Source organism: Protopterus annectens, chromosome 7.part0, assembly GCF_019279795.1.
Source record: "Protopterus annectens isolate FY-2018-M chromosome 7.part0, PAN1.0, whole genome shotgun sequence".
NCBI classification, from domain to species: Eukaryota; Metazoa; Chordata; order Ceratodontiformes; family Protopteridae; genus Protopterus; species Protopterus annectens.
In genome coordinates, this window is record NC_056739.1 from 1365176553 (window position 1) to 1365193852 (window position 17300).

Below are 17300 nucleotides of genomic sequence, written 5' to 3' on the forward strand. Positions count from 1 at the left end.
TCCGTCCATGTGAATTGCCTACTGGACACTGGTATAGGGCTGTACACATTTCACACCTGCATTTTGCATTCTCCGGTAGATGGTTTGCATTATTAGCGGAGAGTAAGGCAGGTGCTACGCACACATCCCTCCCACGGGGCGGGACAAAGGATTGCCTGCGAAACAACACCGAGGCCAGATTCTACATACCCAGACTCCCTTGACTGCAACAGTCGACAGTACCCATTACACATCCTTCATGTGTGCGGGACTGTGATGTGGACGCGGTTCTATGGACCCAGTACCCTGGGTATTTCTGTGCATGTGTGCTGCATTTCATGGACAGCTATCATCAACATTGAACACGCTTGCGGTGCATATGTGTACCTGTGACGTGGTGATGACAATGAGATCACGTGAGTAATGCAGGAAGCTAGCAGGCATTCCATGAATGGAATTTTTGGGTCCTACAATGGACACCGATGTGCATATGTCAAGTTAGATGTTGCTGGACTGTGTCCACCTGCCCAGTGCTTTTCACTGCTGGTGTATGTTCCCCAATCGCGGATGTCTGTTTGACTACCCATTCTACATGGTGCTACATAACCAGGTGATTTAGTACTGTGAACAACTGTCATACATCCAAAGATTCTGGTTAGCAACTGCTTCATATAAACCTCAGACATCCCAATGGGACATATCCGTCACTGTATTTTCAATATAACACCACCGGAACATGTTGATCACCTATGTAGTCATTTAACCATGTTGTCTTCATAGGTGGGAATGCCATAGTTTACATATCCTACTTGACGTTGTGTGTGCCATTAGTATGTGTTCCACAGGTCGCACATCTGTTCCGCTGTATGGTAGCGGGTGCTCCTCATTCTGTTGCTGGCAGATTGAGTGCTGTGTACGCCGGTGTTGGCACGACGGTCCGGCTTTGTATGTGGAATGTCAACTGTAGTCCCTATGTGTATTTCCTGTGTTATGCCTTACTGCGGCTGTGTAATTTACCCGGGTTTGCGGTTGTGGGTGCCATCTTGGCCATACGGTTGTCCATCCATGACAATTGCCTACTGGACACTAGTATAGGGCTGTACACATTTCACACCTGCATTTAGCATTCTCCGGTGGATGGTTTGCATTATTAGCGGAGAGTAAGGCAGGTGCTACGCACACATCCCTCCCACGGGGCGGGACAAAGGATTGCCTGCGAAACAACACCGATCCCAGAGTCTACATACCCAGAATCCCTTGACTGCAACAATCGACTGTACCCATTACACATCCGTCATGTGTGCGGGACTGTGATGTGGACGCAGTTCTATGGACCCGGTACCCTGGGTATTTCTGTGCATCTGTGCTGCATTACATGGACAGCTATCAGCAACATTAAACACGCTTGCGGTGCATATGTGTACCTGTGACGACAATGAGTTCAGGTACGCATTGAAATAAGACATCATTCTGTTCTTTCCACAATTTTTGGGTCCTACAATGGACACCACTGTGCATATGTAAAGTGTAGAGCTTGTCGGACTGTGTCCTTGTGAGCAGTGGGTTTCACTGATGCTGTGTGTTCAGCAGTCGCGGATGTCTGCTTGACTACCCATACTGTGTAGTGCTACAGGAACCATGTCTTCTGACACCAGAACCCAATGGTGTACATCCAATGTTGCAGGTTAACAACCACTTTCATACCCAGAGGTCACGATTGGGAGGTATTGCCACTTTATTATCGGAACAACACCTCCAGACTGTGTACATCACGGGAACTTTAGGCCAGTCTTACCGGCTATTTGCAATTGTAATTAGCACACACGTGTCAATACATGTATGATAAGACATATTGTCATGCAGAAGTTAATCTATGTTATTTGGACATTGGCTTCTGCTATTGGCATCCGTTGCTGTGAGTGTTGCCAGTTACCATACACATTGCTTGCTCAGAGGCAGACTACACATTTCTGCACACTACTGTGGTCTCCTTTAAGGACCCTGAGCCAGTGGTCGACAGTACTGCAGCCACTGCATCAATCACATTTGCCATCTACCAGTACCTACAGGACTGCATGAACCAGGCATTCACTTACCCGACTGTGGTTCATTGTACCAATGCCAAGCATCCAGTGTGGTGTACCCCAGCCATACACAGGATGTACAACACGAGGAGGTGGCTACTACAAGGTGGAGCAGACACCTTGTGAGGTATGACACCCTTGGTCATCATATGTGTAGAGTTACACACTGTCGTGCCATGGTCCAGGGCACATTCCACAGATATACCTACATGGACCTGGCTGACAATCATACCACCTTCAGTTGCTATGCTCAACACCTGTGAGGTCACTCCCACATATGCTCTGACTGGGTTCACAAAGAGGTGGTGTTTACTCCACATACACACATTGCCAACATACAGGCTGACAAGTCCAGTAAGGACATCTCCACACCCTCCCCCACACATGAGGAGATGTCTGTACCAGCGGTTTGTGGTCACCAAATGTTCTGTGACACACAGGTGGGACATGCTCTCTCCAGGGTAGTGGACATAGCATCCATGAGACCAGCTGGTGACCCCACTGTGTACTCCACTATGTCATTGAGGAATTAGACCCACAGTTAGGACAGCTATTTCTTTGTAGCCTCACCTCAGGTAAGGTACCCAGGTTGTGTCGCATGGCAACTGTAGTCCCACGTCACAGGGCCAATGCCTCCACTGAGCCTGGTTATTACTGTCCCATTACCATGAGGAGACCTATCTGCAAAGACATGGGGAGGGATCATACTGCGGCTCGTATGTGACTACATAGGGGACATACATACTTTGCATCCAACACGGTTTGTCTTGTTCAGGGGCGGTTGATGCCTTTAAAGCATGGTTGACATTTCCGGGACAGTCACCGAGGCCATTGATGGGGGTGTTGCAGTCCATACAGCCTACCTCGACCTGGCAAAGGCCTTCATCACATTACCCCCCTTAGGTATCGTTGATAAACCCATTGGCTGGGATGTGAACACGTACATCACAGAATGTGTTGTAAACTGTCTATGTGACACAACCCACACGGTCATAGTTGCTGGCAGCATGTCAGACCTACTGCCTATCGCAAGTGGTGTCCCATGGGGCCCTTCCGTGGGTCCACTCCTGTCATACATCTAAATTTCCACGGTACAGGCACACACAGGGGTTTTATGGGCAACATTGTTTGTAGATGACTGCAAAACAGGTGCCATAGTGGGACGGACATCTGACACAGATATCCTTTGAAGGGGCCTCCCAGATATGCATATCTGCTGTCAGGGACATGTCCCACAGCTAAATGCTACGTAATGCAACATCATACCTGTGGAGAACTACTAGGTCACCCCTGTCCAGCATATAGGTGGCTGTCCACTCAGCACAGGGGTGATTACCAGGGATCAGGGGACAGAGTTTGTCGGTCACCATTCATTCCACACGTTGCTATCGTGGTTGTGTGGGACTTCTACATTGCCCACCTGTTTGTGCAGGGATTCACATCTACATCAGGCTAGGTCATTGTCTCCTTGTACCCATTATGTGTTACACCTAGGATTTACTACATTGCCCCATTCAGACTGTATCTGGCCATACACCTACAGCAGCTGGGAAGCCCTCATAGGTTAATTGTTGTACAGATGCAGGATGACATCATTTTGTAATGCTGCCCCACTTCTAGGACCCTGCCACATTCGTCACATACCTGCTGTTTAGTGTTGACCTGTGCCTGACATACGAGGCCATGTCAACCCATATGTCATGTGTATGCTTCACCTACTGTATCTGCATCCCTCAGAACCACTAGGGCAGGTGACATTTACCTTGTCACGGTCATTAATGGGATGTGTTTGAGTGACACATATATCACCCAGACACTCATAATGCTGTGGATCTACATCACAGTACATGTGAGACAGAGATCCTTCCTAGCCTTGTTTGCGGGTATGTTGTCCATTGGATGGAGAATTGCAGGTATAGGCCAGGGATTACATCATTATCACTGCTTGACGGAGGTACAGCAATCTCATGAGTATTTTATCTGAAGCACAGAAGGTTGGCAAAGTCATCCTAACTATGGTGTAGTGTTATGGCTGAACCTGGGACGATGGCCTACCCTGTACCTATGGACGTATGAACCTATATTCATAGTTTGTCACATTTACAATTGTCTATCCCCTATACTCTTTCTCCAGTGTATATTTCTGTGGCACATGATTGTCCTCTGTATTACATGCAGGTATGCTGTGTACAGTGCACATACGTCACAGTTGATGACAGTGTATCTGTGTCCCTAACACTGTGATACTGAGGACTACCACACATCCTTCACAACATTACATGCATATGTCCATTCTATTCTTCTTTGGCCTATGGGGGTGTGTTAAGGCAAACATTACACAAGTTCCCGTTTGTGCATGCTTCATGTTGGTGTTTGACCAGGCTCCGTTGCAGTCGTGTGTTGGACAGTAGTGTTTCTGTGTGTTTGCCATGTGTTTTTATTGCCGGTACATCTGTGGGAGGTGTGGTTGGCACATGTTCCTCTTTGCAGGGACACCCATCTGCTTACAGAATAAGCTTATAGTATGGCACGTGCCATATGTCCTGTACTATTCCCACAGTCATGTATGCCTTCATGCACTACTACTGCGTGTTACTGGCTGTTTGTATGTGGTACACATGGACATTGTGATGGTTGGCTTGACCTATTCCCATGCTAGAACGTACACATCTGTCAATTGAGTTGTTTAAATCAAACTGTAACACTCATTCGTATTTTCAAAATGACAGTCAATGACACAGGAAGCTGAGATTAATAACATTTTACTACTGTGCAGCAGGAGGCAAAGAACTATGCAGTAAAAGTTTAGACATTTGTTTTACTCTATACATGTTACAGCTGTATGAGCATTGTGTAGACTATCATCTTTTGCCCACCTTACTGACGTGGTCGGTCACAGGGCATTTCCATCACTATGGTCCACAATAGTCTATACATACGTGGGTGCTGGGGTCATGCTTTTAAAATGTTTTCCCATGAGAATAACACAGCCTTGCAAGGCACCTTGTCAATTACAGTGTCCTTCTGTGATTGTAGCTGTTTCAAGGACCCTAGACTGTTCCGATACAGTAGTCAGTTAATTTCTTAATACGTTGCTTTGTCTCTCTGGTAAGGAGTTGTACTGTTATCTTCGATAGAGCTCACAAGGCCATCCTCCTCAGGGGAAGGGGTGATGTTATGCATGTACATACATTTATTGTTCTGTAACCCAGCAGATAATTAATGCTGACAGACATAAGCCTGCTGTACTGGTTACTGCCAGGATCAGAATTCCATCACACTACAGCTTATTTTCACCAATTACATGCAGGCTTAGTTCTACTGCCATATTGTACGGTACAATTCAATGCATTATATAGTATTTCGAGTCTAAACTGGCACTTCATATGTGTTTCTATATATATTTTTTGAACAACATCCATCCGGCCATATGCATGTTGTTCCGTCCTTTACCTTGACCGTGTGTATTTGGCCGTCCGGCAACGCTACTCTCCACATGTGATGTCCCACCTTCCCCTTCTTTGCCTGTAGCACCCTGTTAGGACGTCCTGTTTGGTAGGCACGTGTTCCGCTATATGTGATCGACTTCACTGCATAGCTAATCATCGATGCGGTGGTTCAACAACCCGACTTGTCCACATGTGTACAGTTATGTGCACCGTGTCGTATGCAAACCTATATGGTTTCGACGGGTACATACCACATGCGGGATGTACACATTCTGCAGACACATTCACATGCAGCCATTTACATATCTGTACCTGAGGTGGGTTGGTGACATGTGGAAGTGCGTATTTGCCAGCGTGGCATTGCCTAACACAAACATCTTACCACATTTCAGGTATGCACATTGTGTGTGGGTGTATAGCTGCACACGGATGCTAGCAGGTTAGGGTGCACAGGTGTACATGGGTGGGACTGACATGTACAATGAGGCTATTGTGTATTACATCTGAATGCATGGGTTCTGCTTCTGGATATTACACTTCAACATACGCCATCCAGTGTATGCGACAGAGACGTTGCTGGGTGTGGGATATGTTGCTATGCACATGTCTGCCTGTGTTTAAGGTATCTTGATTCCTTACTGTTGTTATGTCGACACAGCTACCCGGCTATGTACTCTCACTACTGCTTGTGACCATTATGGTTGGCACTTTTTCCAATGCCCATAGTGGGGCATGTTATGTGGAAACTTCGGAATTTGCAGGACTACACATACCCACGGCAAGTGCAGTTGACAGAACTTCACTTGTTTGCCATACTATAAGCTTATTCTGTAAGCATTTGGGTTCCTTATTCATTTTCTTATGCCATGTATGTGTTTCATATACAAATGCATATGTTTTATACTACTATTACATGTATATTGCGGGAATATTTTTGGCAAGGGATCTGAGGTCATTTTCCATTTTTCCGATTGTTGCAGGGACACAACTGTCCAATCAGGGACTGTCCGTGGCACATTGGGACAGCTGGTAACCCTGGTGACCATGCCCATGTCGCTACTGGGGTTGCCACCTTTTCCAGTTTCCAAGCTGGGACATTTCCGGGACTCACATCTGACTTTACAGGCCGACACATACACACGGTCACTATATAGCATAGAACTTCACTTGTTTGCCTAAATAACAGCTTATTGTTGTGGCAGTTTGCTTGCTTATTCTGTTTCTTGTGACATTTAGGTATTTCAGTTACAGAAATAACCAATTCATGCTACCATTACATTAAATACGGGATATCATTATGTCCTACAATCTTAGCACATTTGCCATTTTTAATACGTTTTTTCGGGACACAACTGCCCATAGAGACTGCCCCACCCAGAGTGGGACAGGTGGTGACCTTAGTCGCTGCTCCTATGTCGGTGCGGCGCGCTGACATGCTGCTGTACACCTTCTCTGAGTGTAACCACTGACGGTGCATTGCGGGACAAACGCGGTCTTATGCGTATCCTTTGCTCCTTGGACGGGTACACTTAAGCCTTCGTGGCTTGTATTTGCTTCTCCGTTTATTTGGGACAGGTACTAATGTTGCATACTCTACGTGCGTTTCATTCTGCACGGGACCTGGCTGCTGCCATTACTATTATGGGCGGACCGTGGCTGTCAGCACATTAGGTTGCTCACCTCCTGCCGGCTTAGACACGCCTCCAGACGCATCCTACCTGGGCTCGCTCACGTACACTACGCACGTGTCTGTGGTTGTGGTGCACTCTCATTAATATGCATATGGCGCTACTGCGCCGGCTATTCACTGCACCGCCGGCGCAGACCTTACGCCGGCCTTGCGCCGAGCTTCATGAATCCCGGGGCCTGTTTTACAAACGCAAACACCTACTCAAACCCTCCGCTCCTCAGATAAATCCCTTCTAAATGTAGCCAGACCCAATAAAAGAGCAAGACAATGCCTATATTCATATAGCATTCCCAGACTGTGGAATAACTTCAACTCCTCAATTAACTAGCTTGACTCACTTAAGGCTTTTAAAACCACTCTCAAAACCCACTTACTACACAATCTTAGCTGTACCTGTGAAATACAGTGTAAGCTCCTTAACTTCACAAACATATTATACTAGAATTTCCACCTTAATCCACACTAATACCTGCTATTTCTCTACTGAACCTTTTATTTCTCCAATCCTATGAAAGGTATCAAATTTTTACTGTTTTCTTGACTACTCATATGGATTGAAAGTCTGCTATATTTCACTTTACTAAAGTTTCCCCACTATTATTCTGACTGAATGTATATCACTGAGAATCTATATACTTCTCTGCAGCATTATATTTGTTTTGTACATACTTTTTCTAATTTGAATGTAAATCACTGAGAATCTACATGCATCTGTGTAACATTATACTGCTGTTGTACTTATTCTTGTATTATTACTGTACAATACTTTGTTTAACTGTGGAGCTTTTCACCCCGGGCCTCCACTGAAAATGGGTTTCTGACCCAGTGGACTTTCCTGGTCAACAAGTGTCAATAAATAAATAAATAATAAAAAGTACATTTCTTCTGTATCTCAACATTATGTTTAACTCAGGATACCACATACATTTTAACTGAAATTGCTAAAAGACATAGGTATTCCCAGTATTTGAAAATTATAAAAGTTTTGACTTGTCTTATACAGTGCATCTTCCCACAGATATACACTTTGACTGTAGTCTACCTACTTATTCTACTATCTCTTTTTGCTGGCCTTCATCCTCTGTTAGTCTAATAAACCAAAAAAAATTGTCTGACCATGCTGCTATTGCCCCTACATGTAATTCCATGGAATCAAGAAAAAATGTATTTGTTTTTCCTGAGAATACTACTTTCCCATAGGCACCCTTACAACCTGGTATCCATGATGCTTGCACTATGAAACTTATGCTTCCTTAACAGGAACATTCTTGAAAAACAAGAGATACCTTTGAAATATATATATATATATATATATATATATATATATATATATATATATATATATATATATATATATACCCTCCTTTTGAGTGACACACATAGGTTCATAGGTTGGTACTAGGCTATCTGCCCAAAGGCATTTATAAGCCTAGCCTTAGATTAGTTCCCCGTGCCTCTGTCCAGCAGAGCCACTGAAGTGATTCCTGAGGTAAACTTTCTGTTTCCCATCCACTTGTCAAGGTTTCTTTTGAAGAGTGTTAGTGAGGAGCTCTGCCTAATGTAGATTGGGAAGTCTCTGGGACAGGAATCTATCCCTCCAGCACGTCCTATTTATTGCTGTGGTGAGGTTTAGATCCCTGGAGCATGTCTATCAATTCTGGGTTGGACATGGCCTTGTATGTCAGGCAGTGATCACCTTTGAGTAGGTGGTATGCAACCGAGTACAAATGGAGTTTCTTCAGTCGAGCTGCATAGGGCATCTGTTTGAGGCCAGTGATCCTCTTGGTGAGGTACTTCTGTGGTCCTTCCAGCTGTTGCAGGTGTCTTGTAAGGTACATCCCAAATGGGGCATTGTACTCTATGATGGGTCTGATGAGTGATTAGTAGAGGGGCACAATGACCTCTTTTGATCTGGATGTGAACCCTTTTTTGAGTAGGTGGGCCACATAGAAGGATTTTCTAACCACTTTGGCAATGTAATTATCAAAGGTGAGATTACTATTTACTTAGGTCCCCAGATCCCTTATTACGTCTTCTGTATTTAGGGGACTACCACCTATGTGGTAGTTTGTGGGTGCTTTGTTTTTCCAAAGGGGATGACTATGCACTTATTGGCATTTAGCTTGAGGTCATGATTTTGACACAAGGTATCTGTCTCAGTGAGACCCTTTTGGAGGATGTCTGTGTCAGCCGGAGAGTCAGTTATAGGCCCTAGTTTGCAGTCATCTGCAAACTTGGTCAGCCATAGTCCTCTTGTGCTCTCCTGTACCTCTGAGAAGTATACGCTGAACAGAAGGGGTCCTAGGACTGAGCCCTGGGAAACGCCACTTGTAACCGGTTTAGAGTCAGACCTAGCTCCCGCAACTCTCACCATGTGGGTTCTGTCCGTGAACCAGTTGGCAACCCATCTTGTGATGTAGGGGTTTATGATCAGGCTGGTGAGCTTGTCTATAATGCTCAGAAAAGAATAAAAAATGATACTTGCATAATTGCATTGTCTTTAGCTGTATTAGATGCTAATGTTTCTCTGCAGTCTTTCACTGTTCACTTTTATGTGTGGATTATAATAAAGTGCTTTTGAGCTTCAGGCACATTGGTATGCATTTAACATTTTCTTTTTGTATCACGTGTGCATAGCCATATAAAATATCATATTGAACTTATTTTATAGAACAATTAATATTTTGCTATGCCCCTGTGGTCTCCCTCAGTCCTTTCAACACCCCCATTCCTAACATTTTCAAGTCTAGACATGGAAAACATAAGTCAAACAATTATTTTTTGCCAGCATACTTTTGCTGGAAAGGCATGCATAATCACAATAAATGTACAACAAAACAAACAGATGGAAGAACAAAAACGGTTGTAAATACTGCACTGTAGTATTTGAAGTAAACTAAATTGCTTCTAAATCTTCATTTGAAAACTACATTTGATTAAAAATGTATAGCAATATAGTATATTCAAACCAGACTGAGAACCCTGCTATATTACAACCTTGCCTCTAGACACAAAATTTAAACAATTGTTATCTCTGCCACTGGGTGATGCATACACTATTTGTAAAACATTTACAGTGATAAAACATTTTGATCTGATGTTAAACAGACATCTGTCTTATTCGTGCATTTATAAAAATAAATGGCTGCAATTAAAGTAATGAGAAAATCCGCTAATGCATCTAATGCTGTGTTGTAGTATTTAAATATTTTACAGCAGCTATACTTAAGTCCCAATGTCTATTGACCCTATTAAAAAAAAAAAAACATTTTACTTACAGAATAGGGCAGGGAATGAATCTCTGTGTTTCTGTGCACTGATATCACAATGAAGCTAGTAAGCTTCTATATTTCTTACTGAAACATTTGTTCAATGAAGTGAATAGTGAATGTGTTATCTTTACACATATTGCTGCAGAGAGGGCACATATTGAATTAATCAGATGAATGAGGAACTCTCATAAAGAATAAACTGAGAAGCAGTGGGCATTGTGCAGTGAGTAAATAATTATGGCTACAAAAGGAGTTACTACTTTGCTTCTGAAAAGAATATTGCATTCTATGACATTATCTTTCCATGGGAATATATGCAAGGATTGTGGAATGTTTATGTGTTAGGAAGGTCTGCAGATCTCTACTCAACACAGCTTTAAAATTAGGTGTGATTTCTGGGCCTACCACATTTATCATGGGCTATTTACAGTCATTACATCTGCCTTCAAACTCTGAATGTTTGTGTCTAAAAAAAGTCATGAGACAAACTTTTACTTTGCCAGCATTCAGTTTTCTTGCTGTTTCAGGCATGCTGAATCAAGAAAGCAGGCTTAATGGTTCGCGGGCTGCTGTTTCTCATCTAGCTTCCCATAATCTCTTACAGCCAAGCTGACTGAATGATACAATACAGACACATTTTGCTACTAGATGACATTTTCCAAAGTCTGATGGCTATACTGATATTGTAAATCATCATTTTTTGACTCTCTTCCCACAGGCATTCCTTCTCTCTCTTTTTCTTTGTATTTTTCTACTTTGTAATTCACATCCTGGCTTGTGTTCTTAGCCACGTTATAACTAATCTACTTTCCATTTTCTTTTTCACTTAAATTGCAGTAACTCTCATCAGCTTTCAAGGAAAATATTTTGTTATCCAGTATCTGTTTTTTCTCCTCCCCTCATATAGAATTCTGATGACCTGCATAAAGATATTGTGGCTGGTATTTATAGTCTGGGTTTTGCATGTGCATAGTGGTTGCGGTTGTTTGTGAAGAGCACCACTACACCTATAGGCAAACACAGTGAGTGCAAGTTATTCTCACTCAATAAGGAAATGTGAAAGCATTTTGATATACACCCGTACTTACGGAAAAAGTATAAACTAGCTGAAGTTAATCATTAAATATAATGTCATGGACTACATGAAAGCCTTATACTTTGTATGACTTTGTACATACTTGGATACTATGAACGAACATTGTTATGCGTGGGCATGCTTGGAAGAATTGGGGCAAGCACTGGACAGTGCAGCTTCTATTACTAAGATATATATATATATATATATATATATATATATATATATATTTTTTTTTTTTTTTTTGTTAAGCAAAGAGGTATAAAATGTTTTTTATAGGGGTATCCTTATTTGGACACCTTGCGTGGTTTCTTTAAAGAATGGTAATAGGGGAGCTACAAAAGACTGAAAAAGGGGTGACATAAAGAAAGAGGGGAACACAGAAGAAAGCATCAAGAGGGCTGCGCTGCAGGAGGTAGAGAGGAGGGGTACTATGTTTTTGGTGGGGGATAGACATTTCTATTTTTTTCATATTCTTTTTATGTAAGAAGGTAATGTGGGTGGGAAGTAGGTATGAGGGTGTAGGAGAGATGACATGAGAAGGAAGGGGCTGAAGAGGATTCCAGCTCAAACACCATCCCCAGTCCACAAGGGCTCAAATGTTTCCACTTTCTAATGGTACTGCAGAAGAGAATCCTCAACTGGCTGAAGGCGTCTGTCCATAACCTGCTTCACTATGTCCTCAACCAAATCCCAAAGCCCACGCTCAGTGAGGTTTGCCAGTCTGACATGTGCCAAGGTGCAGATGGAGAACATTCCCTAACCTGGGAGGCACATAGCTGGGCTAATCCTAAGGATTCTAGATCTGTAGAAATATAAACAGTAAAGGGAGGGAAAGAAAAAGAATGACAAAGGAATTCATAATTAAGATAAGAAAAAGAAAGAAAAGAGGGGAGATGAAGAAACACACACAATAAATTCACACACAATGCTACACATTACTTAAATCTTTATTATCAGTGACATCACCCTAACCAAACTCAATTTATTAAATCTTTATTGAGCTAAAACAAAATGTATGAGAAACGATTAATCATATATGGGAACAATGAGAGGCTTTTACGTTTGCAATCTATGGATACTAATGAGATATGCTGGTTTAACTTAAAAAATGGCAATACACTTCAAATTTCTGCTTGATATGGATTTGGTTCTAATACTGTATTGAAAGCACTTTAGTCCTTCTGCTATCTTGGTGTATAAATACCCTTGCAATTATATATAGTAACAAAATTAGTTAAAGACAAAAAACAGTATTTATTACTTGGCATTTCTTTTTTTGTAATGTTAAATTGTTTTTTTTTTTCATTCGTATGAGCACCCTCAGTCAATCTAGCCAATCCTCTGCTTTTGACTAGTGTTAAACTGGATTTCTTCTTCAGCTACACACAAAACACATAACAGTATGCTTGTTTAACCATCTCTCACTTTTTTCCCTTAAGGTTGCTAACAAGACTACTAACACTTCTCTGCAAGGCATAGGTGCTTATTTCTTTAAAAATGTTCATGTATCTGAAATATAAAACACAGATGGTATTTCTGTGCTAACATTTCCTTTAATGCAAGTTGAAATAGTAGGCAAGCATCTCCTAGAAACTGTTACAGTTTTAGATGTGTGTACAGCTTGTTTGTTAGGGAGAGGGGTGTTGTCTGGAATCTTACCATAGACTTTCAGTGTAGTTTCTTCTTTCAGCTATTATGATTTGCATACCTAACTTGCAGTTTTAAGTAACACTGTGAATTTTCTTCCTGCAGAGGCAGAAGTTGTACACACACATAATAATAATATAACAACTGAAAGGACGTTTCCACAATCTTTCAATTCAACCTTCATTAAACAAAAGATGTTTACTGTTGCAGATGGATACAGTGCATATACTTCATGACAATAATGTGTACTTTAATAATTTTCTGCTTGGTAAGTATAAGCATATAAGAGAATTGTTTAGAAATGTATAAAGAAATAATACAAAAGGTCATCTATCAATAAAAGCTTTGCGCTGATTATTCACTTCACATTGCAATCTCCACCACCTCCCTCAACCTACTCTCTAGCTAGTGTGTGGTACCTAACTGAGTTCAGCCATCTTGTATGTGCTGATACTGTCATACTGATAAGTATTTTCCAGTCTACACAAACAAAATCCTTTCTTTACAAAAATTGCAAATTATATGGAAATATTTTTTGTTTGGGTATAAATACATACATTTATATACATGTAAAAATATTGTAAGTGTACACATACAGATATATGTCTGTAATATACAGACATATATATGCATACTAACATATATTTCTTAACTTGTAAATACACATTTGTATTTATACACAAAAGTAGGTCATCATATAAACATTCCATACTTCTATACAGATACAATTCAGCATACACATATGTTTGTGCTTTAGTATGCATTATAATTACATAAAGATGCATGTTTGTAGTTAATCATATTTATTGTAACATCTACCTTCATTTATGCAATTGTTTTATAGTTTACTTTTCAACCTATGTCTGATATGATTAAAAATAAATAAATAAAGAAAAAAAGAAAAATACTTCCTGATGAACTCCAGCCTTCGCACCAGTACCTGATCTACCCAGTCAGGTGCTCAGGCCTATGCTTCTGTATATCATCTCATCTGTGGCAGCAGTGGGGGGGGGGGGGCAAAGAGGATGATCCCTGTCAGGGATGACAGGTACATACCCAATTCCTGTCAGATGTCTATTTTCTTTCTGTTCAGCCCTTTTATGCAAGTCTGATTTTTATCCAGGTATGAAGCAGGGCAGCCTCATGCCTTCACAGGTGCTGCCATCATTAGAAGTGCCAGGACCAGAATTAATAAAGTATGACCAGGGCTGTGATTCACACTTTTAGAATCACTCCCTCTGGAATATGACATCACCCTAACCAAACCCAATTAACAAGTAGGGCTGTGGTTCACAGGTTTAGAGCCACTCCCTCTGGAATATGACATCACTCTAACCAAACTCAATCAATAATCAGGGCTGTGGTTCACATGTTTAGAACCACTCCCTCTGGAATATGACACCACCCTAACCAAACTCAATTAACAAGCAGGGCTGTGGTTCACAGGTTTAGAACCACTCCCTCTGGAATATGACATCACCATAACCAAACTCAATTAACAAGCAGGGCTGTGGTTTACAGGTTTAGAACCACTCTTTCTGGGGTGTGGTACCACCCTAACCAAACCCAGTTAACAATCAGGGGCATTAGGCATTGTAATGTTATTAATGGCAAGTTTGGTTTAACCAAAAATGCCTTCTCACCTACATATTTTTTTAAATGGATAAATTCATATTTCATTTATATGGTGGATAAAAGGCATTAATTACATCACCAGTTTTTATATTGCTTACACCTGTTACTGTTGCTGTGCCTTGCTGTGCTAATGTTTTGGAGTAATATATCTAAATTTCAGGAAGAAATAATTTCTTTATACATTCTTCATGCAGTATAACATTCATATTAATTTTTTCTGAGCTTTTGTTTATTTCTTTCTTTCTGCAGAAACAAAATCTTCCTATCAGTATCACCTTTTAGTAAATGTGTCACTACTGAATGAATGCTAGAGCCAAGGTGAAGCAGAATGCAACTAACTGCCCATACCAATATGGGGGGGGGGGGGCTTCAGCACTTAACTCTTTAACACCAGATGAGGAATACTGCCTCACCATTCCTCCATTCACAGGGGTTACAGTGACACAGAAGATGATGTCACTGGAATAATCAAAGGCAGGTTAGACACTGGCGATTGCCAACATCTGCAGCAGCAACACACTTCTGCTCAAGAAAGTTGGTTTGAAAACTGTAACATATATTTATATAGAGAACTGAATGCTGGCATGGAATGACTAAATTAAATAAAAAAACAAACAAAAATTACTAATAACAAGTGACCCCTCCAATTCTGCACTGAATAACAATGAAGGCAGTGTCACACTAAGTATCCCCCCACAGCTCCTTACTCAGCATACACTAATACATGCTGCTTCTTTATTTGTAATGTTTTCAAATAATTTTTTACTTGTTCAGCAATGGAAACAAACAGTTCCACTGTACCAATAAATTTGGAGGATATCAGCAGCTGAATGGTTGTTGAAGATACACACATACCTGGATAAATGCAATTTTCGGAACAGCGATTCTTTTCCAAGGGAAAAAAATCGCTGCTCTGAGGTTTCAACGTTGTAAGCTTTCGCTTACATGGGGTCAGTTATGTGTCATTCACTCTTCTGAGCATGCGATATCATAATATAGACCCATAATGCCCTTCTGGCCTGCCAATATACCAAAACACTTGCTTCCATAATAAGTGCCCAGGAAGTTCTTAAATTCTGTATACTAGCGCTTGCTTTAATATAATTTGATAATCTAATCCATCCATCAGCTACTGTCTAAGAGAACCAATTAGTACAACTTCTCATTCGTATAGAATTTTCTACCTAGAGTGATGATTTCCTGCTACTTTTTGATAACCTCAAACATTCTTAGACAAAGTTGTCTCTAAATGCCCTATATAGCTGAATAAGGTTCCGTCTTAAATATCTACATGAGACACTGTACAAGTTCAGATATTAATTAATAACTTAAAATGTTCACATCCATGGATTCTCTTGGTATATTTATGTTGTAATCTTTCCAGTTTGCTCATTTGTATAAAGTTTCCAAATCATTATTCCATACTCATACTTGTGTCTAATATAACTAACAAACAATGACTTCATCATTTTTGATTTCCTAGACTTTGTAAATCTTTTTATGCAACATATAGTTCTATAATTATCATTAGTCAATTGGTTGATATGATTTCTTAGTGAAAAAACTTCAGTGCTGGATCTACCTATGTACCCAGGACTTTAAATTAATCTACAATTTCAATCAATGTGTGCTGGATTAAGTATGAATATCTCCCATATCTCATATGCTTATTTTTGATGTATTTATCAACATACTATTCTCCTGTGTTCAAATGGTCAGGTTATTCAAATTTGTTTGCAAGTATGTCCTATCTGTAATACACATAATCAGTTTACCAGTTTTCAAGTCATCTATGTACAGACTATAGAACACCTCAGATAAAAAAGACAGATCTGAAAGATACAATTTAAACAAGTATGGTTCTAAGATAGAGCCCTTTGGGATATCCTGACAATAACTTGAATTTCAGCCGTCCATTTGCATATTCTCACCATGTCTTATTTGTAAGCCATGAAGCTTTCCATCTTATCAAGAGTACATCAATACCTAGGTGTTCTAATGTATTGGTCAGTTATTTTGAGTATGGATCTATCGAATGATAAAGTTAAATCTGTATAAATTACATCACAGCCCAATTTTCCTAAATAGCTGTTATCATATTATTATAGAACATTATGTTACTGATGGTCACAGATCTATTTTCAACATATGCATGCTGATTTAGGGTTTCAAGTCCCATACTTTCAAATTATGACAATAACTTATCCAATATAACATTCTCCATTATTTTTCCACAACATTAAAGTGGTTTACCAAGTGCATGTTTCCAATCATGAGGAATCTCCCCAGGTTTACATGACCTAGTAAATAACAGATACTAGTTCATGCCAAAGTGTTCTCAGGCCAATATCAATTTTACTAATTCCATCTCCTCCCTGTGCTTAGTCTCGATCTAGTTTGTGTAGTTAATTTTTCAATATAATCTAGTCTGATTTCAGTATCTGAGTTTACCTGGATGTTACTAGG